Source organism: Perca flavescens, chromosome 4, assembly GCF_004354835.1.
Source record: "Perca flavescens isolate YP-PL-M2 chromosome 4, PFLA_1.0, whole genome shotgun sequence".
Lineage (NCBI taxonomy): Eukaryota > Metazoa > Chordata > Actinopteri > Perciformes > Percidae > Perca > Perca flavescens.
Genome location: NC_041334.1, coordinates 5,411,211 through 5,435,194, shown reverse-complemented (window position 1 = coordinate 5,435,194; position 23,984 = coordinate 5,411,211). Strand labels below are relative to the sequence as shown.

Sequence of the window (23,984 nt, the reverse complement as noted above, 5' to 3'; positions counted from 1 at the left end):
ATTGCAACCAGCCTTCTGAACAATCCTACTATTGCATTTTACTCATTTGATGAAAGATATGGATTTCAGAGGGCTGACGCAAGTATTTTCATCAGGTTTTTCTTGACTCAGAACACTTTATTGATCCCCTAAGGGAAATAGTTTAGTTGCAGTTGCTCACATTAAAATTCAAGGTAAAATAAGAGGAAGAGAAGAGCGAGTCAATAAGTGGATAAAGTAACATAAAGTAAGATAGCTACAGTAAGAAAACGTTAAAGGGTAACTACCATTTTTCTCAACCTGGACCCCTATTATGTCTTTGTGTATAAGTGACTGATTGGAACACCAATCTTTGACATTGGTCCATTATTGAAGCTTTAGTCCGTAACTTTTTGATATTAGAGAATGTCCGTTTACATGCAAACCGTTGCTACAAAGCTAATTAAGACTGTCAGCTCCACACAACTCTCTCTGTATTTCTCAGAAGATTGTGTCGTCCGAAACCTTTCCCCACAAACTATGCACTATAGCTTTAAGTGATATCGCTGCAGTTGGCAGCCATGAAACAAGCTACAATGTAAGTTAATAGGGCAAATGTGCAGATTAAATTTACCTTCACAAAAGTGCTCGTTTTGCCACTGACAGGCTCAGATTAATATTCTAAGTGTCTGACAACAGTATGGAAAGGATTTCTAAGGAGGTCGACCTTTCTGTTAAAGAGTAAGATCCTTTTTTAAATATCAAAACATCCGCGACATTGCGTTCGCTGAAGCCACCAGACTTCATGTAATTAAACAGTAATTTTAACATCGTAAAATACACTTCATTCAAAGTAAAAAAAAAACTAAATTAAACTATGAAAAGCCGTTTTGGGTTGTGTTCCCACTTTCCCAACCATCACAACTCTAGTTTTGGTGGAAATAAACACAGTTTACCTATTTACATGTGACAATATGTTTGCTCTATACATGCTAAAAGTATTGCTTTTTTGAATGGAGTCTGGTGTGTTTAGCGCTTGCGATCTAAGAGCTGTTTCTGGTTGAACAGAAAGGTTTTAAAAAGGCTTATTGCTGTAGGTATCCTTTCTATAATGTTGTCAGACACTTAGAATAATAATATGAGCCTGTCAGTGGCAAAAACAGCCCTTTTAGTGGATGGAAATTGACGATGCACATTTGCTCTATAGGATTACATTGCAGCCCGCTGTTTTGGCTGCCGGTTACAGCGTTCATGCCTAATACTGACCAAGTTCCGAGATTTTTGTTCCAATCCGTCACTTGCACACAAAACCATAGGAAAATAGGGTCCAGGTTGAAAACAAAATGAAATTACCCTTTAAGTAGAAGTAAAGTGAGATTAGGTTAAAAAGAGTGTTTCTAAAACAATGGATTCCACACATTCTAATGTAGTGCAATATGAACATAAAAAAGTACAGTGTCAACATACAGTACATACATAAAGAGCAGTGTGAATACAAGTAGCAGCAGTGAATAAATACCAGATATTGCACATGTAACTGATAAATAATTGCACCAAGTAATCTACATAATTGCCCAAGAATATTGAGATGTGGTGTGGACATACGTGCTGTGAGTCCAGTTTTGACACTCTAAGCATGTAACGCTCAGAGGGAGCTGATATCACGTGCAAATATCCCCCAGCTTCAAGGGAACGGCATCTTTTCTCGTAGTTTGTACCAGTGGTAATTTGCATTGATACATGAAAGCCCGTTGGAGCCAGTGTTGCATATTAGCATAAAGCATTAACCGTGTGCATCATTAGATCAGTGACACTGTATCCCTCAGATCCCCTGACCTGCTTTGCATCATAACTCCACATGGAGATTTGCGAATAGGGACGCACAATGTAAGGGAGCCTGTATCAATTATGCACCATTTATTCATTCCACAACAATGGCTCGCACAGTCGATTTGGTTCCGTCGGCTTCATGTATAATTCAATAGAGCCGTGTCCCTCTCTCCAAGCACTGCATTCTCCCCGGCTCGTCCGACATGCAGACGTAATGGCGTTGCATGGTTGCGCGTCATTTCTGTCCCCTGACATACATACCTTATCCTGTTTGGCGTCAGGAGAAGCATGCTGTGTAGAAGCTGCCTTCAGCCCCAGACCCCAACACGTTTACACACCTTGCACTTGGAATTTTAGGTAGTTTAGTTAAAGTGACAGCTTTGTAAAAGATAACTGAGCTATTTGATTCCATGTTCAGATATCTCTGAGGAGATTTCTTTTTTTTTTTTTTTTTTTTTTGAAGATTTTATTATCACCCAAAACAATGCTTCACAGTTGACTTCATAGGTCAGATGTGGAGAAAATATATCGTTTAGGGCCACAGTTAAGCAGCAGTTTTACATTTTAGTCAAAATGTTTTATGTAGATAAGACTTAAATGTAAAATGTCTTCGATCTTGTGTTGTGTTTCGGAAGTCAACTGGTTTCAATTCAATTTTATTTATAGTATCAATTCATAACAAGAGTTATTTCAAGACACTTTACAGATAGAGTAGGTCTAGACCACACTATATATAATTTACAAAGACCCAACAATTGCAGTAATTCCCCCAAGAGCAAGCATTCAGTGCGACAAGACATTTGAATTGGGGGCGCCTGGGTAGCTCAACTGGTAGAGCGCGCGCCCATATAAAGAGGCTCAGTCCTCGACGCAGCGGCCGCGGGTTCAACTCTGATCTGCGGCCCTTTGCTGCATGTCATTCCCCCTCTATCTCCCCTTTCAAGTCTTAGCTATCCTTTCGGTAATAAAGGCCTAAAAACGCCCCAAAAAAAGACATTTTGAATTAGTAAACATGTCCTCCAAGCCTAACCACAGCATACGGTTGGCCAGGGGTCAGCAGGTTCAACCGTGGGCGAGTGTTTCTGCATCGTTCACTGGCCGGACGACTTTATTTCACAGGTGCTATGGAGAGGCAGGCATGTTGTCAATGTTTTCTGTTTTTCTTTTAAAAATAAGATTAAGATTATTTTTTGGGGCATTTCCGCCTTTAATTTGACAGGACAGCTAGGTGAGAAAGGGGAGAGAGAGGGGGAAGACATGCATGGACCTCTGCGTTGAGGCATAAGCCTCTCAATATATGTGCGCCTGCTCTACCCACTGAGCCAACCCGGCAACACCTTAGGGCAGATTTTATTCTGCCCATTAGTCAGCTGGCAAAAAAAGGATTCCTATACTCAGATGTATGTTTTTTGTTGTTGCACTATTAGACTAGAGATATAATTGCTTTGTAATCCAATCCTGTCGATAGACTGCCACCTGTTTGTGTTTGAGATGGAAATGATTGATTACTATTAGATGTTACAAGGTCATATTTATTGGATTGATTTACATGAACCCTGTACAGTAGATTTGTGAAAGAAATACAAGCTTAGATGCAAACTGTAAATGAAAATGTTAGCTTTTGTTAGCAGGCCAGCACTGCCTTCCAAAACTTGTCGCCGCGTGTATTAGAGATGGCCCCGATACCATTTTTTGCTTCCCGATACCGATTCCGATACCTGAACTTGCGTGTCGGCCGATACGAGCACCGATCCGATACCAGTGTGTCATATATTTTATTATGTTTTAACAGCTGTATACTACCTGTATGGATGTGATATTTCTATTGTTGTTGTCGGTCTGGCTCAGGTTAAACTCTTTGTGACAAACAATGAATGCCACAGAACTTTCTTTTATTATCCAGTTTGACAGTCAGTTATAACGGAAAAAGAACATGAATAAACTACTTTAACGTAGATTTTCTATGGGGCTTTATTACGTGGTATCGGATCGGTGCATAAACTCCAGTACTTCCCGATACCAGCGTTTTTAGGCAGTATCGGAGCCGATACCGGTATCGGAACATCTCTACTTCGTATACAGAAATTCCACCAGTCGTTCCCAAAACACCCCAGTTAGAGAGTAAATCCGTCAACATATTGCTTGTGAATATTTCCAATCATTCCCCGAAAGAACCCGAGCAGGCCTGCTGTACAAAGAGTCGTTGCTATGCAGATGATACACCGTCTGATCTCATTGGTGTAGACTGGCAGCTTTCAGAACGCTGCAGACCGGCCCGTTGCAAGTAGCTGTAAGTTCACACTCGTCTTGTCCAGAATAGTTCTGAACTGGGCTTTACGCCCTGTTCAGAACTAAAGATTCAGATTCGACTGTGAGACTGGTATTCGAATCGGGCTCTTTCCGTGGAAGCATCGACTGTCATAGATTCAACCCCACATGTTGTCAGGGTTCTTCTGGCTGTTTGGCGAGTCCTCGATGCTGTATGTAAATGGAAGCAGCAGAAAGTTTTGAGTGGCTATATTGGGGAAAGATTCCTCCGTTGTGATTCAGCCGTCTCCGTGCATACAGCCAGAGGTCAGAGCCGCTGCCAAATGATTTCCACGGCGAGGTTGTAAGGTCAACGTTGAGGTGTGGAGAATGGGGCACTGCCGGACCTCAGGCTGCATATCAATGCTCCACCTCGACCCCTCGGCGGCTCCCACATTTACATCAAAAATCACATTCATCCTTCTTTCTTCTCCCACAGGCAAAGAGAGCCGACCATTCTTTATTTCTTCCTTTCTCCGCCAAGAGCACAAGCAGCCCACTGCAGCACTGAGAAGTCATCCTTCGACAGGTAAAGAACACAAAACTAGCACACTATCTGTCTATCAGCGTCGAACCAAATAAGTACTTGTGATTTGTGATTGTACCAGTTTTGAACGTTATAGCCAAATCGTTACGGGTTGTGTACATTTGGCAATAGATTTTCTAGCAGTAATTGTTTTCTGGTGATTTTATTTTTGAAATCGATCATCTTTGAAACATAAAGCATTCTTAAATTAGGTTAACTTTTTTTTTTTTTTTTTTTTTCCACCCTGGACCCAATTTTGGTGACTGATGGCATGATCAAACAATCTTTGAAATTGGTCCAGTACCTGGCAACACCGCTGCAGTCGGCCACGCGGTGAAACAAGCTGACTCCATTTTGAAAATCCAAACAAACAAAAAACAATAATTTTATCAGGGTAGAACACACTTCATTTAAAGTCAACGGAAACCAAATCAAACTATCAAAAGCCATCTTGGTTCATCTTTCCACTGCTCCAGCAATCGGCACTCTGGTTTGGTTGAAATAAACCCTTAACCCTCCTGTTATCCTCAAATTTACTAACATCTGTTATCCTTGGGGTCAATTTGACCCCAGCATTTGAAACCTCCAGAAAATGTTGGTAATTAAAAAACTTTTACCAAATTTATATGTTGATAGCCAAAACTGGCAACTGGAAAATGTTGACAGCCTAAACTGGAAAAAAATGCCCCCCCCCCCAACCTCCCTCCCATACATCCCGAATACCTACTACGTGACTATTGAAACGTATGGAAAGCACTACAAAATTAAAATATTTGGCTGGTTTGGTTGGTATATATTGTCTGAAGGGACAGCGGTGCACCCACGTGTCCCATACATCCCGTATTGCTGCCAATTTTTCACGCTCCCATCGGCCCTGCCTCGTTTCTGTCATCAAAGCGCATGACACGGGAGAAAACATAGTTGTCAATGTTTTCAGAGACATAGTGGCTGGAAATATTGCCCTTCTAGTGTCAGCATTCCAAAGGCTTCACCTTTTGACTTGTATACTTGTAAAATGAGCAACCCAATGTAGGCATGGAGGTCTGTCACATCCACATCTTTCCAACTGTCCACATACACACGACTTACCTCTAAATTTTTCATCTCAAGTATATCTTTTTCAACTGACGGTGTCATGAAAAGCTCAAATGCTGATTTTATGTCTTGGACATGCCTGACAGCATATCTGGTGGGGCCTGGAATCATTTTTATCACATTAGCAGCACTAAGTCTACCCTGTCCTTCAAGTGGGGAGAGGGACCATAATCATTTTCCATTTTTGGAAGGTTTGGAAGGTAACATGTCTGCTGGTGGTTGAGAGGCAATAGAAGGGTCAACCCCAAGAGTCTCATTTTCTTCAGAGGAGGATGCCTCATAATCAGGGTCCTCCCCAGTCTCGGACACATTCTGCTCTATGTCACTTTCAGTGTCAAAGAGCTGTGACAAAACTTCACTGACAGAAAACCTTTTCTTGCGGGGCCATTTTCAAATGAGAGTGAGTTTACAGAGAGAGCACATCGAGCACCAAGAGAAATGGTTTAGAAGGCAGCGGTGCCTGCGTGTGAGCTTTTGTACGTTTGCCCCTCCCCTGTGTATCATGTGTTGCAAACCATCCCTGTGAGAACCACATTTTCCCTCCCTCAGAGTGCGGGAAGGGGAGAAGAATTGAAGATTGTGAAAATGCAACAACCTGCATGTGAAAGTGACCTCAATATCAGCCAAAACAATCTCAGCAAATTTGTGTAAAATGTTTATATTTTCTATGATTTTTACAGCTAAAACACCCAGGGGTCATTTTTGACCCCAAGGAACCCGATGCGTACAAAATGCATACAGGACATTGCAAATATATCATCATGTTCAATTTATGTTTACCCAGTTGTCCCCATTAAATTAGGAAAAGTCATTCAATATGTCAAGCACTTTTTTAGAGATGTTAAACATTGAATGGGGTCAAATTGACCCCAAGGATAACAGGAGGATTAATTCACCCATTTACATGTGGAAATACGCTGGCTCTATACATGCTAAAAGTCCTGATTATTTACATGGAGTCATTATTATTATTTACATTGTGGGTTTTGCGATGGCGATTTCTAGGCTGTTTCAAGTTAAACAAAAAGGATCTTACTCTTTAACAAAAAGGTCTGTCTCCGAAGGGGATCCTTTCCATAATGTTGTCAGACACTGTCAATAATCGGAGCCTGTCGGCGGCAAAAACAGCACTTTTAGTGGACAGAAACTGACGCTGAACATTTGCCCCGTAGGGTTACAATGCAGCCCGGTTCACGGCTGCCGGTTACAGCGTTCTCGCTCAATACTGGAACCATTTCAAAGATTCTTGACCACATTAGTAACTTCGACACCAATGCATGGGAAAATAGGGTGCGGGTTAAAAAAAATAAAGATAAGACCCTTTAAATAGCATTAACAAGGACTTTCAAGACAGTCACTGCTGCATTAGTACACAGCAATTAGCCTGGTTGTCACCAGACCCTTCTCAGTTGTAACTGAGAGTGGGTCTGGGCAAGGTTCATTCACAGCTGATTTCCAAAGGGGCGTCGCTCAAATGCCTCTGTGCGCAATTGGACAGTCCTTCAACCGCCGCTGCGCTATCGTCATCGCGTAAAGCCCGCCTCAACGGTTGTGATTGGTGCCTCGATTTGGAAAAATTGGAAATGGGCTTGAATGGGCTCTTAGCCAGACTGGCTCGCAGAGTAAATCTCAAATTTGGCGCAAGTTCGTCAGGAGTTTCCCAGGCTAACCCAGCAATAACATGCAAAAAAATATTTTATTTATTTATTTTTTTAATCACTTTTTCAAAATGGTTGACATTAATGTGAAGTGTGCACAATTTGTCATTAAACCATGCAAACCCACCAGCACAGTCCTCTTTTAAGTTGGAGTATTCATCCTCCGTACTAAACAAATGCAAATCAACTGCGTTGCAAACAAACCCTTGTGAGCTGTGTGCAAGCAAACGGCTCATTCATCAGGATTTGCTTGTTCACAGTGCTTCAGACTGAAGCCCCAGCATCCGCTAAGTGTCTCATTCTGCCTCCATTCATTTTGGATGGAAAGTGAGCGGTTTGCTGCACCAAGCTTCGCAGCTCAGGGACAACAATTCACAATCAGGTGACCTACAAATGTCCTGGGCTGCTACCAAGTGATTATCAGTAATAGACCGTAATGTCAGTTATGTTTTTTATCTTGATAAGTAAAAAGAAATCAATTCATCCAATCCATTTGGTCTTTTAAGCTACCGCTGGTAACTTTGATAAAAAAAATAACTTCTTGTCATAGTTGCTCCAAATATCACTCTTATCTGACCAGTGTCTGTGGTGTAGCGTTGGTCCCGTTTGAGGCCCCCCCGCCACCGCTTCCCCAAACTTCTCGATGGATCTCCGTCATCATCTCACCATGACTCTCCCTGACACACATGCACACATCTGTCTTATAAAGCCCCACCGTTGTTGTGTTTCTTTAGAACTAAACAACGGACAAATAGTCTTTAAACGCTTCAGATGTAAAGTTATTCGCTGTCAAGTGGCGCCAAAATGAATGCTAGTCAGTGGAATACTAACGGGAGGTGATGGCCAGGTAGCAACAAAATGGCGCCATAGGAGGTTCGAGTTCTGAAGCGAAGCTTACCCCCTTGGTCGTAACATAAGGAAAAAAAAGACAATCGGCGCAGCATGATATGTGTCATGTCATGGTTATGACGCTGTCATGTCACTCTCATGCGCGCAGCTTCAAATAAAGTGTTTCCGATTTTTGATATTCTGAAGTAGGCTATAAAAGAGATTTCACCCATAATTTACAAATGTAAAATGACCGATGACAAGGGGGGTTGATTTTGAACAGTGTTGTTTGGTAGCTTTCTTCTCATTGGGCTTGGCTGGGCATTACCATAGTATTCTAGTCTGGACGTTCTGTCAAGTGTGCGCTCTACATGTATAAACATTAAGTAAAACTGTGGACTGCTTGAATGGCACTGTATGCTTCCAGTTGTGTATTATAAATGTTTATATATATATATCTCAGTCCCTCCAGAAAAACGCGATTATGCGATCGCATAATTCAATGCATAATCAGCCAAAGTCCGCATATTTATGCGGGGGCCGCATTTTTTCAAATATGCCGCACTTTCGCCGCATAAATTGCTGATTTCCACGCAAAATACGCGGGGCTTGTATGATGTCATAATCCCTGCATTTTCGTTGCAAAAAAGTCATATATCTTAGCAGAAAGTTGAAAAACGTTGCGTTTACTTCAGACAAGAGCAACCATTTTCCCCTGTTGCCATGGGAATGTTTTGAAGTCACGTAATTATGCGACTTGAACATCATCAAAAAGCAGGGTGTTGGGGGAATCACTTTTTTTTCTCTTTTTCATCAAACCGCAGTTTTTGCAAGTTCCAGCAATTTTGGCAAGTTCCCGTAATTTTATTGCATAAAATTGCATAAATATCCTGCACATTCCATCGCATTTTTTAAGAAAACGTGCCGTATAATCAAGGATTTTTGCCCGCAACAATCACAAAAAAACTCAGCATTTTTCTGGAAGGACTGATATATATGCAGTGTTGTATAAAAATTGATGGGAATAAGTCAGTCATTGATGACCTTTTGGATCCTATGCATCAAGTGCAATATAAAAGGGTATAAAGAAATAAGTCCGATCTTTTGAATATACAGTAACATGCTTATTTGTGATGCCCTTCAGCTGAGTCTATCCTGTAAGTGTTGCTGTGGTGGGGGCCCACGTCTCTTGGCGGGAGCTTAGTGTACGTCAATGTCAGCGATTTGCCGAATGGGGAAGAAGAAGGACATATCCTCTGCAGATCCCAAGAGAGGATTGTCATTTATCCCCACTCTGTAGCTTGTGCCTTTTTTAATCCATCTGAAAACCAAGGCCCACGTTCACTAGTCAGCTTCTGGTCACTCCATTTGTTTCTGTGTGGGCATGGAAATATTTTACAATAAAGGATCGCCCAATGACAACAACGTTGTACAGGATGATAACCCAAAATATGGTGGGGGAGAGGGGAAGGGAAGTTGGAATTTTCTGTGAGGGAGATTTCTCAAACTGTAGTTCTTTGATGCAGCTTACCAGTCATAGGTATGTCCTGAAAAATCACAGTTGCCTAAAATGTCCTGGAAAACAATGAGCTGGCCAGGAAAAGCATTTTATTCCCAAAAAAGGAATAATCAGGTTGTCATATGAACTGTGACAACACACACCGCAAGCATTCCACATTTCTTTTCCCAGCTGGCAGAGCAGCCCAAAGGCCAATGTCAACGTTGTACCAACGCAGTAAGTAGTTTAGTCCTTTATACTTTGAGGAAAAAAAGTCACGGCGTGGTGCCTAATATCCTTAGGAATTACAAATGTATATCCACATTGGACAGTATCTGTACTTCCCATAATTTATATCCAATGCTGTCTTTAAGTCCTAAAATTTGAAGTTGTATGTCCTTTATGTACTCAGGCTGAAAGTAAAGCTGTCGGTATGCTTCATCACAAGTGCTTGTCAGATGGCCGTAGAGCTATGAAAGCCCCCCCCCCACCAGATTTCCCATGTTGAATTAGGGGTTGCCCTGCATCTGACTATTTCTGTGACCTTCCCAAACCGATGATGTGACTTTCACACACCCACTTCACGCCGTGATTAGCCAGCTGTACGGAGGAGAGGAAGGGGCCAGAGTTTGAACTACTCGCTCTAGCTGTTGTTGCGAGTAAGCAGCTCAACCGTAAATGACAGCAAAACGCAGTAAAGACTAACATCAAGCTGAAAAGGAAACACAAGGTTTAAGCTAATGTTTTTTTCGGGTGTAACGCCATTCACTTTACCAGCAGTATTAACAGATGAAGCCACTGTATCTTGAGAAGCTTGTTGTTTTTATTGTTCAGGCACTGACGTCACTCACTTAAGGCACCCTGCCATTTTTGCTCTAACTTAGTCTTCTCTCGTGGAACAGGGGTTTGCGTTTAACCGCCATACTTCCGTGATACGTTACTTCTTCACTGCGGTTAGAAAAAAAATCTATACCATCACAGCCCTAGGTCTAGCCATTCTACTAAGTTTAAACTTAGTATATGGCAAGGTTTCAGTACCTCGAACCATCATTCTGCAACGCAAACGTTCACTGCTCCAGTACGTCTTAGATACAACCTGGCAACGGGAGGTATTTATAGTCCGCTTAGTCTATATCGACAACGTTTAATTCTGGCGATTGCTCTTATTCTGTCCTAGCAGTTGTGTCCTAACAATGCTTAGGCAGATGGCGAACAAGGAAAATGAATGAAGCTGGTTTGACATCTTCTTAAGTTGGAGATTTATTGAAGAGTTCACTCCAAGCAGTTTTCTTTTTTGTAAAACTAAGGAATACAAACAAAAATATAATTACTAAATAGCCAAATATTCCTTTCACATTTTCATTCACGCACATATTAGCCTGTGCATACACACGCAGCTAGCGCTAGAATAACTTACACACGGAAAAAGAATGAGCTACGTTAACGCTTAATAACTATTATATTATCACATAAGTATTAATTATGATATCTGCATACAACAACCAAAAGAACACCTACGGACGTGCTACTCCAAGGATCCGACATGTATAGAACAGCCGTACAGCAGTATTTCACCATGACACGTGGGAACTAAACTCATCCACTAGTTAACAACAGTAATGTCACAAAATGCACTACCCATTTCCACCACTAGGCAACGCTCTCGCACCAACAATGATGGACAACAGCCTAACAAAACAGGCTCAGAATACTTAAATTCACATTTACATTTCTCGACCAGAACAGCTCTGGTGCCGCTGGAAATTCTGCCGTATGTCCCTCAACTTCCGCTTTCTTTGTGTTGGAATTCTACACTCTGGTGGATTTCTGAGGACTATGTTTAACTGCTCCTCAGATCTCTGCAGGGTAAATCCAGACAGACAGCTAGCTAGACTATCTGTCCAATCTGAGTTTGCTGTTGCATGACTAAAACGTACACATGTTCCACCAAAACAAGTTCCTTTCCGAGAATAATTCGCAGACGCACTGTTGCTCCGTCCGGCGCTTAGCACCCGCCCAAGATGATTGTTGTTTAAAGAAATGCCAATACACCAGAGCAGGTTTTTTATTTCCCATCTTGGAATGCTTTATGGACTAGCCAGACCTTCCTTTGCAGCGCAGTGGAGGAAGCTCTGGCAGAGCGAGACTAAAGTCCACTTAGCTCATAGAACCCTACAAGCCAGAAAGCTAAAGTTATGCTACCAAGATTCAAAGTCAATAACATTGTGTACAGTTGACAATCAGTAAATGTAATTTGACGGTATGTTGACCAAGAAGACAAGCTAGTTATCCAGCCATGTCGTTGTCCCCAAATCAATATCAAAGACTTCCGGTCACAGTCTGAAGTAGCGAGCTGAACAGAGAACGGGACGAGAGATGATCGCTGTGAAATAAGTCAGAGGGGCAGTGTAACTTCTTTTAATTTGTGTGTTAGCACCATCCGGTGGTGTTCAGAGGATTGGCACTGACGTACTAACGTTACACTCAGTGTTTATAACAAATAAGGAAATAAGATATTCAGATCATTCTTTTTCTATTAATGTAGAGCATTAATTTGATACGGCAAACCGACAGTTTCGCTGGAACTACTTAAAAGGTGTACTATATCCCCTTTTAATTGACACCCATTCAGCCAATCAGAATCAAGTATTCACCCAGACCATGGTATAGTGGGAAATAATAGTTAAACAGCTATGGGCTGGTGTCATTGTTGGCATAAACTAAATTAAGCGTTAGATTTTATATGCTTATATATATATATATATATGTATATATATATATATATATATATATATATATATATATATATATATATATATATATATATATATATGTATATGTATATATGTATATATATTTTATATACTTATATGCTTTCTCATTTAATTTAAAAGAGCATGCTGTAATGTGATGAAGTGTGGAGGCCCAGGCTCTAACCTCTGCAGCTGTTTCCAGCTTGGTGAGCGCTCCATTGAATACAGTTGGCAGAGAATTATGGAATTATGACTCTGGTGATATGACCTCAGTAAATTGAAGGGCTGCACAATGTGAGGAAAATATCTAACGGAGATTATTTTGACTTATATTGCAATTGCGTTATGATTCACGATATTGGAAGGAAATTATAGTTTTTCCATCATTATTGTCATTTTCATTATAAATATATTCAAATTTAAAAAAAAATTTAAATGATTTATAGTGCGACTTATGCAAGTATCTGTACCAAAGAAAGTATTTCTTTTTTAGTCAAAAGGATATGATTTGTCTCTGCAGCACCATATTGCCTTTGTCATATTCGGAATACTAGTGGAATATCCGTGTGCATGTAAACATACTCAATGAAGGGGACAAATTGGGAGCTGCAAAAAGATGATTAAGTGGATGGAGACGGAAAAAAAAGGGAAAAGTAACTCTTCGTAGTTGCTGTCATTCTGCAGTCACTCTATTATGTGTGCAAATCTCCATAAAAAGTTAAGTAAATGTGTTTGGTGAAAGAAAATGTATAAAATGCATAGAGAGGCAGATTAGAGACTGAGTGTTGGTACAGTAATCAACTGCTGCTTGTTTTTGTCAGCTGCCTTGCCTCAGGCTTAACCAGAGCTGGCCAAGCTCTTAAAACAGGTATGACTGAAGTCAAGATATCTGTCTTTACCGAGCCTCCGTCTCAGTTTCACAGTAAAACTAAGCAGACACAACCTCCTTTTTTTAATATACAACGTTACTAACTGTCTGATTGTACCCAAAGGCTTTAAAGGACAATCGGACTGAATGGCTATTTCATATATATATATATATATATATACACACACACTGTCAGTTAAACGCGTTATTAACGGCGTTAACGCAAACCCATTTTAACGGCGTAAATTTTTATAGCGCAAGATTAACGTTTTTTCACATGTTGTTGCAACAACTAGTAACGTTAGAAAACTACACCACCACACCGGATCTAGCTAGACCGGAAACAAAACAACAGGCACGCCGCACACACTTGTTTGGGCTTGCGAGCTGGCCAGAGAGTAGTAGGCTACTTTTTGAGTGGATGGCGAAAGCGAGACGCCGAAATGGATGCCAATAAGATTCGGAATGGTAAGTTTACTTTAAAACAGTTGCCAAATGGTTCCATTGACAAGACCAAAGTGATCTGTGTGTTTTGTCGTTGTGAACCGAGCTATCATCGCAGCACGTCCAGTCTGAAATACCACTTGATGGCCAAGCACACAGCTGATGCGAATTCTCCGCCCCCTCGCCAAAGCCAGGCGACAAAAGCACAAAGCAAGCCGATCCACTTTTCCATGTTGATAAGAGCATTAAAATGAGAAAAAAATTATTGGACAAAAAGAAATCAAGGGACATTTAGAATAGATAAAAATGTGCGATTAATTGCGAGTTAACTATGTGATTAATCGCGATAAATACATTTTAAGATAGTTTCATGTAGAAGCCATCTTGAATTTCTACATGTTAAATTCACAAGCTATGACATGTAAGTAGTGGTAGTAAATATGGCTGTAACCAGCTATGGTTGTCTTAATCTGACTCTGGATAAGAGCATTCCTCTAAATGCTGGACTGTTCCTTTAAGAGAATTAGAGGGGAAAATGTAGGCCAATATTTAATAAATGGTGTACCACATTTGATGGCCCAGCCCTAACTCATAGAGCAAATTAGGGACAAGTGTCCCTATTGGTCTTCCTTAATTTCTTGAGACAGACACAATCCAGTTTGATATTTGTCTCAGTTAAACGCAAAACAAACACACGTCTTCTTTTAGTTTTATGGGTGACTTTATTGCAGATGATTTCAGCTATGTATGATCATTTCTGTGCATTATGACTCCCAGCTGGTGGATCTGTGCATGCTGCACTGAACAAAGATAGCAATATTAGCCGCAGTAAATGCCAGATTCCCTCATGTAATGTCAGTTTCCATAACCAGAGGCCATAAATGCAGCAGAGCCTGTCAAACTGCATTTATTAGAATGTACTCATTAATTTAACTTGGTCACATATTTAAAAAAAAGAAAAATGCTATTTAGATATTTTAATTGGATTACTATGAATGGGGATTAGATCTGGGGTTCTGAATGTGTCACTCTAATGGTTGCATGTAGTGATATTACGCTGTCAGTTTGTGACCTAAAAGACATGAAAGTTCTCCGTTTAAAAACGGTTTCTTGTATAATATCACCTGATCCTGGTTTCAGAGTGCATAAGGAATCATTATTTCACTTTTATCTAATGTGGAAAAGTCTCCATTATGTCTTCTTTATGTACTTACATGGATGTATTTGCATGTGTAAGTTTAGGGTCCATACACTGATTCATAGTCAGATTTAAACTCTCAGAAAAAAATCAAAACATGCATGTTTATTGCACTTGGATGATGTGGTTGCAGTGCAAGTTTTTTTTTTCTTTTTTCCATTCTCAAATGCCCAAGTTGAAAGAGAATTCTGATTAATAGGAACTGCACTGTACAGCCAGTCCTTGCAAACTGACTTTGATGATGTACTTACTTATCTTCAGAAATTTCCCCAACTGCTTAGTCATCCGTACTGCTGCTTGCTTATGTGTAATTTGTTCGCAGACATAAGCGGTGCAAGCATAGCTTCGTGACTCGACTTGACACAAGAAGGGTCTAAGGATAAGGCCAGTCGCTCAGTGTTACAGAATAATGTAAACCTTAGTCGGAAGCAGCATGCTTGCCCTCAGCCATGGAAATTTCCCGCTCTGACAGTCCATCACTCATAAGATCAAGGTCACTCTGCGTCCAGAACCATGCTGGGTGGAGTTCTGCTGGAACAGGTCCAGGAGCTCGACTGCTGAATTGTCCTGCATCTGTCATGCATGTCAAACTACTCAGAAACATTTGAGCAACTCTCTAATCAGGAAACGTCCTAACTCGATGAACTAACTAACTTTCAGTGCGTCCTCTCCTTTCTCCTTTAACCAAGGAGACGTAGAACCATTACTTAGGAAAAGACAGAAGACCCCTTGCACCAGTGCACAACTCACTGTGTGGGCATTCCTGACTAACTGATTTAGAATGTTAAATCATGTGTTCAAACTGCCGCAAAGATAGATGAATGGTAATGGCCTGGCATTCATGTTGTGCCTTTCTAGTCTTCCGACCGCTCAAAGCACTTTACACTGCGTGCCACATTCACCGGGTCTAATCTAGTTATTGAAACGCACATATGAACACCAAGGACACAGCAAATTGGGGTTCAGCATCTTACCCAAGGAGACCTCGACATGCGGACTGGAGGAGCAGGGAAAGAACTGCAGATCCTCCGATTAGTGGACGACCCGCTCTACCTTCTGAGCCACAGCTTCCCCAAACATGTAGTATGCATGCATATATTATAAGAACTGGATACAGCGTTCGAGGTAGAGCCCCTTTCATTCTTATGAGGGTTGCTTAGTGACGCGTGAAGCCATCATGGAGCCAAACATTATCTACACTATCGGCACTGTGCGACCCATAGAGCAGGCAGAGTAGAGACCTCCGCCGGCCGAGCCAGCAAAGTCCCTAGTAACTTTATAACAACTTAGTTCCACCTTTGCTACTTTGAGATGGCCACTCTCATAACCGCAAGAGGTTGCTTGTTAAGGTAGACTAGTCTCGCTTTGCCAGACCTTCCTCCACCGCGTCCACGCAGCATCCCGGGATGGGAGAAAAATGTGCTCTGGTTTATTGGCATTTCTTTTAAAAAGTCACAATCGTTATGGGCGGTGCTAAGCGCCGTACGGTGCCTCTGCAATATAGCATCAGGAAGGAAATTGTTTTGGTGGAACATGTGCCCGTTCAAAGGTTGTTTTAGTCGTGCAACAGAAAACTCAGATTGGACAGATAGTCTAGCTAGCTGTCTGGATTTACCATGCAGAGATCTGAGGAGCAGTTAACCATAGTCCTCATAAATCCACCGGAGTTTAAAATGGCAATACAAAGGAAGCCTAAGGCAAAGGTTTTCCAGCCAAAATGAGTGAAATCCGGCGGAATTTCCGTCTGCAACGGAGCAATCCCGGAAGTGAAACGTCAAGGACATAGACTAGAGTAGACAGGTCCTTAAACTTGTTCTTCCAACCAATGCTGTCATTTTCTGCCGAAAACTGTTTTGTTCATTGCCAACTATCCCCGTTAATAAAATGCTAAACACTTCCAGAATAGCTTATTCCTTATGTGTTCAAATTTCACTTTCTTTACCTGTCTTCTTAGAGCACTTAAGCTAGTTCATGGACTGTTGCGGGCCAGAGGACTGTATGTGGTACTGTATTATAGTAAAATTTGTCTTGAATCCAAGGGCATGTACAGTCATATGGAAATACATTTAATGCCTTTTTGCCAAAAGGACTCTTGAAGAGCACTCAATGTTGCTGTAACATAATTCTATTAAGCAGAAACTGGCAGCTCTCCTAATTCAATTGGTTTTCTTCAAGCCAAAGGGACAAAGAAAAATCAAGATGCTTTCATCCTGATTTATCATAACAGTGCCATAAATAAATACCAAATATATCATGAATTATTACCACTGTAGTTATTATAATTTAGATGCCAAGCGCCCACTGTCTATATCTATATCTTTATTTAAATGTACGTATGTGAAGGCTTCATACAACGTGCTGTTGACTGAAAGTGAATCAAGATGATAGAAATTGTAGATGTTTACGTGCTGCTGTGTTCAGGAGGAATCGGGGGTCGTGTGCATTGGACTTGATTAGACTGAGGTTATGTCAGCCTTGACCCTGTCTGGGTATGCTGTCCTCGAACTAGATTGAGCTGCTGAAATAATAGCAGACGTTTGCAGATTTTTGCAGATTTCAAAAGGGAGTCAAATCAATTTGAAGATGCTTTGATGTCTATGTGTTAATGGATGATTGACATTTTCACAAAACCAAAATACTTAAAACCTGAAGTTGAAGTTCAGCGAAAAACCAAAGTTGCATTGCTGTTTTTGTTTGCTTTTTATCAAAGAAAACTGTGACCCATGTTTTTTTTGTGTGTGTATGTTAATGTTTTTGTGTCTCATCCTAGTATCTGTCCTATTTGGAATATGGTGTTTACATGGGGCATTAAGAAACCTTTGTAAAACAATATCCACTCAATGTCCCCTTACTCTCTTTTTGTGGAACTTCTGACCGTGTCACATGCTCTTCATCAGCAGAGTTTATTCAGCAGTCATGGCATTTTAGATTTTCAGACTGTTCATTACTCCCAACACTTTTTGGGACTTAATTGTCCATTTAACTTAAGTTAAGCTTGGCAATTCATTCAATTCAATTGAGCTAGCAAAGTTGCAATTACAGGGCTTGCTTCTTGAACCACTCATCAGTATCAAAATCTGCTTTAATGGCCAAGTGTTTACACATACAAGGAATTTGACTGCAGTTTTTAGACGAGCAAAAGAAATTTAAATTGTTTTTTTAAACTTTTTTGTAGGCCCGAAAGTTTGCCCTTCTCAACCAATTATGGCATCGGTAGAGCTCTCATTAAACATATACATCAATTAAAGGACTGAAGCAAATCTGAGCATTGGCTGACCTTTGCAACATAAAATTTGAAGCTTAAGTTCAACACTTAACAGGCCGAACATCAATGCATTCTCATAAACTGGTTTGTACGATATAGTACGGACATTTATGCACACCAATTCCTATGATATCTTACGAAATAGGCGACCGCCGGCTGGTCACGTGATGCTGGCTATAGAGCTCTGTCGTATCAGCGGCCGTTGGTGGTTGAGTTTAGCCTCCAGTTGGTGTCTGTAAGCCGGCTACAGGCCCCGCCAGATGACAGTCCTTTCATGGGCCATGGTAGTGGAGTAGCGGCGACGACGATCGTTAAGTTTAGGCACCAAAACGACTAGTAAAGTTTAGGAAAAAGATTGTGCAGAGGACGCACACGTTTCCGCTGGGACATGAACTCCACTCCCCGGCTTGAAAGTGCTGTGTTTTTTTAAATGAACCACCCCGACCTCCTCCCTAGGCGGTCCACAGTCGATGTGGCGCATACGGCAATAATATGTGATGCGCATATGAAAAACAGTGCATTACTTTTAATAGCTATATGTTTGAATGGTTCATGAGAACAGACTGCGAACGTACCCCAAACATGCTGCAGGTTATTAATCGTACGTAGCTGTCTACATAATACTCACGTAACACTGGCATTTCATCTGTGCAGAGCTCTGTTCCAGAACTATATTATTTTTATTATTCCCTGGTTTTTGTCATTTATATAAATGACAAAAACAACAAATATGTTTGGCTTTCTCATTGTATACCATTTTCGATTCTGTCAGGCTCATACCGTTCAACATTTTACTTGAATGTATTTTTGTCTTTGACTACTTAAAGTGTAAGTATGAACAATGGAATTGCATGAAAATATAGATATATCAATTGTTTCTATGTGACTGGGAGAAGTAGGCCTAAGGGTCTTGCTCTTGGCTTGTCCTTGAAAAGCTCTCAGCAGAGCACATCGACTTGCCTCTGTGTTTCTGCTACTTTGGTGACTTTGCCTCCCCTGCGATTCTGCCCCAATTGAAATTACTGAGGACGAAAAAGAAAGTCTTTCCCCCGTTAACTTGAAGACTGATCTAACATGATATCTGTCTGTATTGTATACCTCTCTCTTGTTATTCTTCGCCATCTCTGACTTGAGGGACATTCTTATTGTCTCCCTGAGTGTCCTCCTTCCGTCACTCTAATCAGCCCTTTTAATGACTCTCACTATCAACCACCCAACGCCTCACTGTCACCCCTGGGAGTCTCTGCCTGGAAAAGGAAAAGAAATGAAAAGGGAATGCAGGGGCTGATGGCAGGCAAGGGGCTCATCAGTGAGACTGTGGGGAGACCTGGGGCTGTAGTAATACCAGGCCTTTGCCAGTCCATCAGTGACACTGCCAGCTCGCCTCCCCTGCCGGCTGGGCAGCTGATGTCGTGACAAATGGGCTTTTCCTGTCCCAATCCAATCCAGTACTATCCTGTGACAGCGCGACATGGGAAAATAGGCTAAATAGGTGCTCAAGGGCTTTGGTCTCATATACAGTAAGATGTCAAGGCAACTTTATTTATAGTGTGCTTCAACTTCTTAAACTTCCTTCTTAAATTTCACCTCCTAAATGTATCATGTTTAAGATTTCCTTCCTGATTGACTTGATAACACTGCGGTTACTAGTGGTAACAACACGTGTATTTTAATAACATGTGTCCCAGACTTTTCTTTCTACCCAAAAGTTGAACATTCTTCAGCTCTCTGTGACCAGAAACAAATTCCAAACGTGCATCGCTCGGGGCAGAAGAGACGCTCAGCGCCTCGTCACGCTGCTGCTGTTTGTAGCATCGTGTGAATATGCGGCGCTCCCATTTTAAAGCATTTAAAACATATGGTGACCTCAGGAAGAAACGCTTTGGTGGACACAATGCTACAAGGTAGAGTGCACTCAGTGCACTGTGGACGATTTAGTTAATAAAGAGATAACGTGCAGAAGTTTTTCCCCAACGACCAATCGATTGGTTGAAGAGTAAGTAGAATTGCAGAAGTCTTTCTTTGGTTGAATAGAGCCCTAGAGATATTGAGTTTGAAGGAGAAGTAACTTTGTTTTAATTAAACAGTACAGACGATCCTAAAGATGAGGACCAGAGTCTATCCGTAGCTGCAGGGGTCTGTGTAATGCAAATCTTGTCATATGTCCAAGTCCACCAAAGAGCCACCAAAATGTTTGACGGGGCTAATGTAAGTGCTGTATTCACCATCCTTTGTCCTATTCTCGTTACGCGGTCACACACACCATTTTCTTTTTCAAACCTTTTTTTGTTGTTCAGCCAAATGCAACACACGAAGGATCCTTCTCCTTGCTGTCAGGAGGTCGGCATCATGTTTTGTAGTGTGCATGTGTGGAACGTTTCTGCATTTTCAGACCTCCAATTGTAGTTCATATAGAAGCATCGCTGCAAGTCCACAGCTGTTGGCGTCTTCATCCATGCTGAAGTATGATCAAGGCTTAATGCTATATTCCAACAGGCCCGGCATTCTTGCAGCGCCGCAGCCGCCAGCAATCATGGCCACCACGACCTATTGCTTGTGATTCCAGCTGCCGCAACGCAGCGCGTCCCAGAAGCAGCAGGTCTATTTTTGACGCAGCTGCGGAGCGTTCAACAGGCCGGGAGGGAGTGGAAGGTCTAAAGCATCCGGTCAGTTTTCAAAATAAACACCGTGTATCGCATCGCTAAACAATTTTACAACTAAAACGCATCTTTATGAACGACCTCTTTTAAACTGTGTCGTTCATACAGTAACTGGACTAAATGGAAGAAACCATTTAACCATGTAGACTACGTTTATGGTAAGAAGCACAAATATCCAGGAAAAATGACCAAAACAAGGAAATCTGCAAGACAGGCAGGCAAAACTCTCCGCTTTTGAAACGCTCCCAGCGTCCTATGACGCATGGCAGACGAAGGAACAAAATCACGGCACAGCCAGAATCATCTCACGACATCATCTTTTCAGTAGCTGAGTTAGAGCTTCTGATTATATCACATGCCAACAGCTCCAGAACAGCTAGTAAATGTACTTTCATTTCCAACTGAACTCTGGAACCTGTGCTATTAAAACATGCTTGCTGGTAACGTCAGTAACAATACCCTGCGAGTGTAACCAGAAGACATTCTTATCACATTGAAGGACAGAAGTATGGGAGTAGCTCAGGTTTCTAACAGAGCAGGGTGAGAACAGGATTTCACCAATATGCAGTGCTGCTCATGAGTATAGTATATATAGTATAGTATACCTGCTAAAGTTGACTAAAATATTAACAATAAAAAAAAAAAAATCATCTTTTGGAAATTGATCTTAATGCCTTAATTGAAAAAAGAAATTAGGAAAAATCCAACCTTTGAGAACACCAATTTTCTTTGTGAATGAATAATGTTTTGTAAATAAATAAATGTTCTTCCTTAAAATATAGGGGGCATAAGTATAGACACCCCTATGTTAAATTCTCATAGAGGCAGGCAGATCTTTATTTTTAAAGGCCAGTTATTTCATGGATCCAGGATACTATGCATCCTGATAAAGTTCTCTTGGCCTTTGGAATTAAAATAGCCCCACATCACATACCCTTCACCATACCTAGAGATTGGCATGGGGTACTTTCCATAAAATCATCTCTCAATGCAAATCAAACCAACTATTAGGCTAACTGAAATAAAACCATGCAATATCTACCAAAGGGACCTTTATCAGGATGCTTAGTATCCTGGATCCATGAAATAACCTTTAAAAATATGTTATTATATTATTAAAAATAAAAATCTATTGGAATTCCACATAGGGGTGTCTATTCTTATGCCCCCTGTATTTTAAGGAAGAACATTTATTTATTTACAATACATTATTCATTCACTAAGAAAATTGGTGTCCTTAAAGGTTGGATTTTTCCTCTTTCTTCTTTTAATTAAGGCATTAAGTTAATTTCCAATGGTTTTTTTCAATTCCTCATTTTAGTCAACTCTAGCATGGGTTCCTATACGCATGAGCGTACATGTATGCAGCAGAGGCCATGGTGCGTTTTATTCAATCTATAGGAATGCAATCTCTTATATAAGTGTTTTAGGAGCCTCGCTATTATTTTGTACCAGCTGTTTGAGCGATAAAGACACCTCAGTGGTTGCAAAGTATGAAGTGTGTACTTTAATCTATGTGTGCAAAGCCAAAATGTAAACTGAGTCAGTGGGAGTTTGCTGCGCCAAATAGACATGGCACCGTTATGTAAGTTTGCTGTCAAGCGCGCAGATCAGTGAGTTAACTTTTTGAGCACATTTGATCTTCACTTTGGTCTGTTAAAGTAAATGTTAGAATATGATGTTTTCGCGTCCCTGGTGTACCAAGGTACGCAGCTATTTTTATGCGGCTGTGTGTACCTTGGTTCACAACATGAGGAACAATCATTGTCATATTGCAGGGTTAGCTGAGAGAGCTTTTACTGTGCACGCAGACCCCATGACACCATAAAAATACATCCTGATGTAATGTGAATTAAAGAAACATTAAGGTAGGGCGGAGTAAATATTTAATCTGCAGTACCTTGGTGTATTTCTAAAGGTATTTAGGCATTGGAATCTCCAGCACTGCAGTTTATTCATTTGTTTTATTTTCATTTTTCATAGACATAACTCTAATGAGTGACTGTAGACAGAGGTGTGGCATGCAGGGATATGTTATAATCTTGAACTTAAACAATATTTTTTAATTGAAAGTTGTTTTTTTCTAGTATTGCAGTTGAAGCCATCTAAAGTGATGTAATAAATGATTGATGATAGACAAAGGTGACCTGGTTTACTATCTACTACTATCCTAAGTCTCTTATTTGATATTTCCTCACTTTAACCAGATGTTGTTCTGGTCCGCCTTCTTGGAGGCCGTCTCAAAGCTCTTATTCCCTCTTCGAGGAGCGAGGATGGAGGATTGAGGAGGAGCTAAGGGTGCATCTGCATCTCATGGCCCTTATGTGATAGCTCCTCGACTTCTCGGGCCTCGGCTGAACCGGAAGTTGTCTGTCCCTCCTCTGTGAAGGCCGTCTCAAAGCTCTTATTTCTGCCCCGAGGACAGAGGAGCAAGCATCGAGGGAGGGATCATCAAGGAGCTCTAAAAACATTTCCTTGTTTCCTCATTCCTCGCCCGATTTCCTCCATCTCTCCTGTGCTTCCTCGGTGGAACTAAGATGCGAGGAAGGGAATCAAGTGAAAGAAATGTGGATGCAATTACGTATGCAGTGTGGCTATGTTCAGAAACTAGTGTCACCCGGCAACTTTTGCGCGCAGAAAAGTGAAGATAATTACCTCTTCTGAAGAGTCCATCATATTTTTGTATCCTCCTTGGCTACTAGCAACTGCGTGGAGGAGGGGTAGGCGTGATTACCGCACTATATCTTTAAAAATAATTGAAAGGCTGTTGTGGTCTTGACCGGTCTTAAAATAAAATCCTGTGTCCTCTTTATCGGAGACTGAAACAAGGCTGAGTAAAAACGCGAGACGAGACCAAGACCTTCACAAAGTGTCTTGAGACCACGACCGATCTGGAGTACTACAACACTGCCAATACCAATACAATATTTGTTTCTAGATCTGATGATTAAGAAAGGATTGAATAGGTAGGTATTGTTTGACTGGAGTAGTTTCCATACTACTTGGTGTTTTTTTTTTTCTGGTCAATAGCCATCGAGAACCGATACCCAACCCTACACACAACTTTCCACAGTATTTTCCAGTTTGAAAATATAC

The 23,984-nt window shown here is 41.0% G+C and overlaps 1 protein-coding gene across 2 annotated transcripts in view; it reads left to right on the top strand.

Annotated features, from left to right (window-relative positions):
* fhit (fragile histidine triad diadenosine triphosphatase) overlaps window positions 1-23,984 on the top strand; it is a 383,478-nt gene that overhangs the window by 14,090 nt on the left and 345,404 nt on the right. For both annotated transcript variants that reach the window (XM_028576358.1, XM_028576357.1), the window contains exon 2: window positions 4,535-4,624. The gene's annotated coding sequence lies outside the window, so the exon portion shown is untranslated. The remainder of the gene's footprint in view (window positions 1-4,534; window positions 4,625-23,984) is intronic.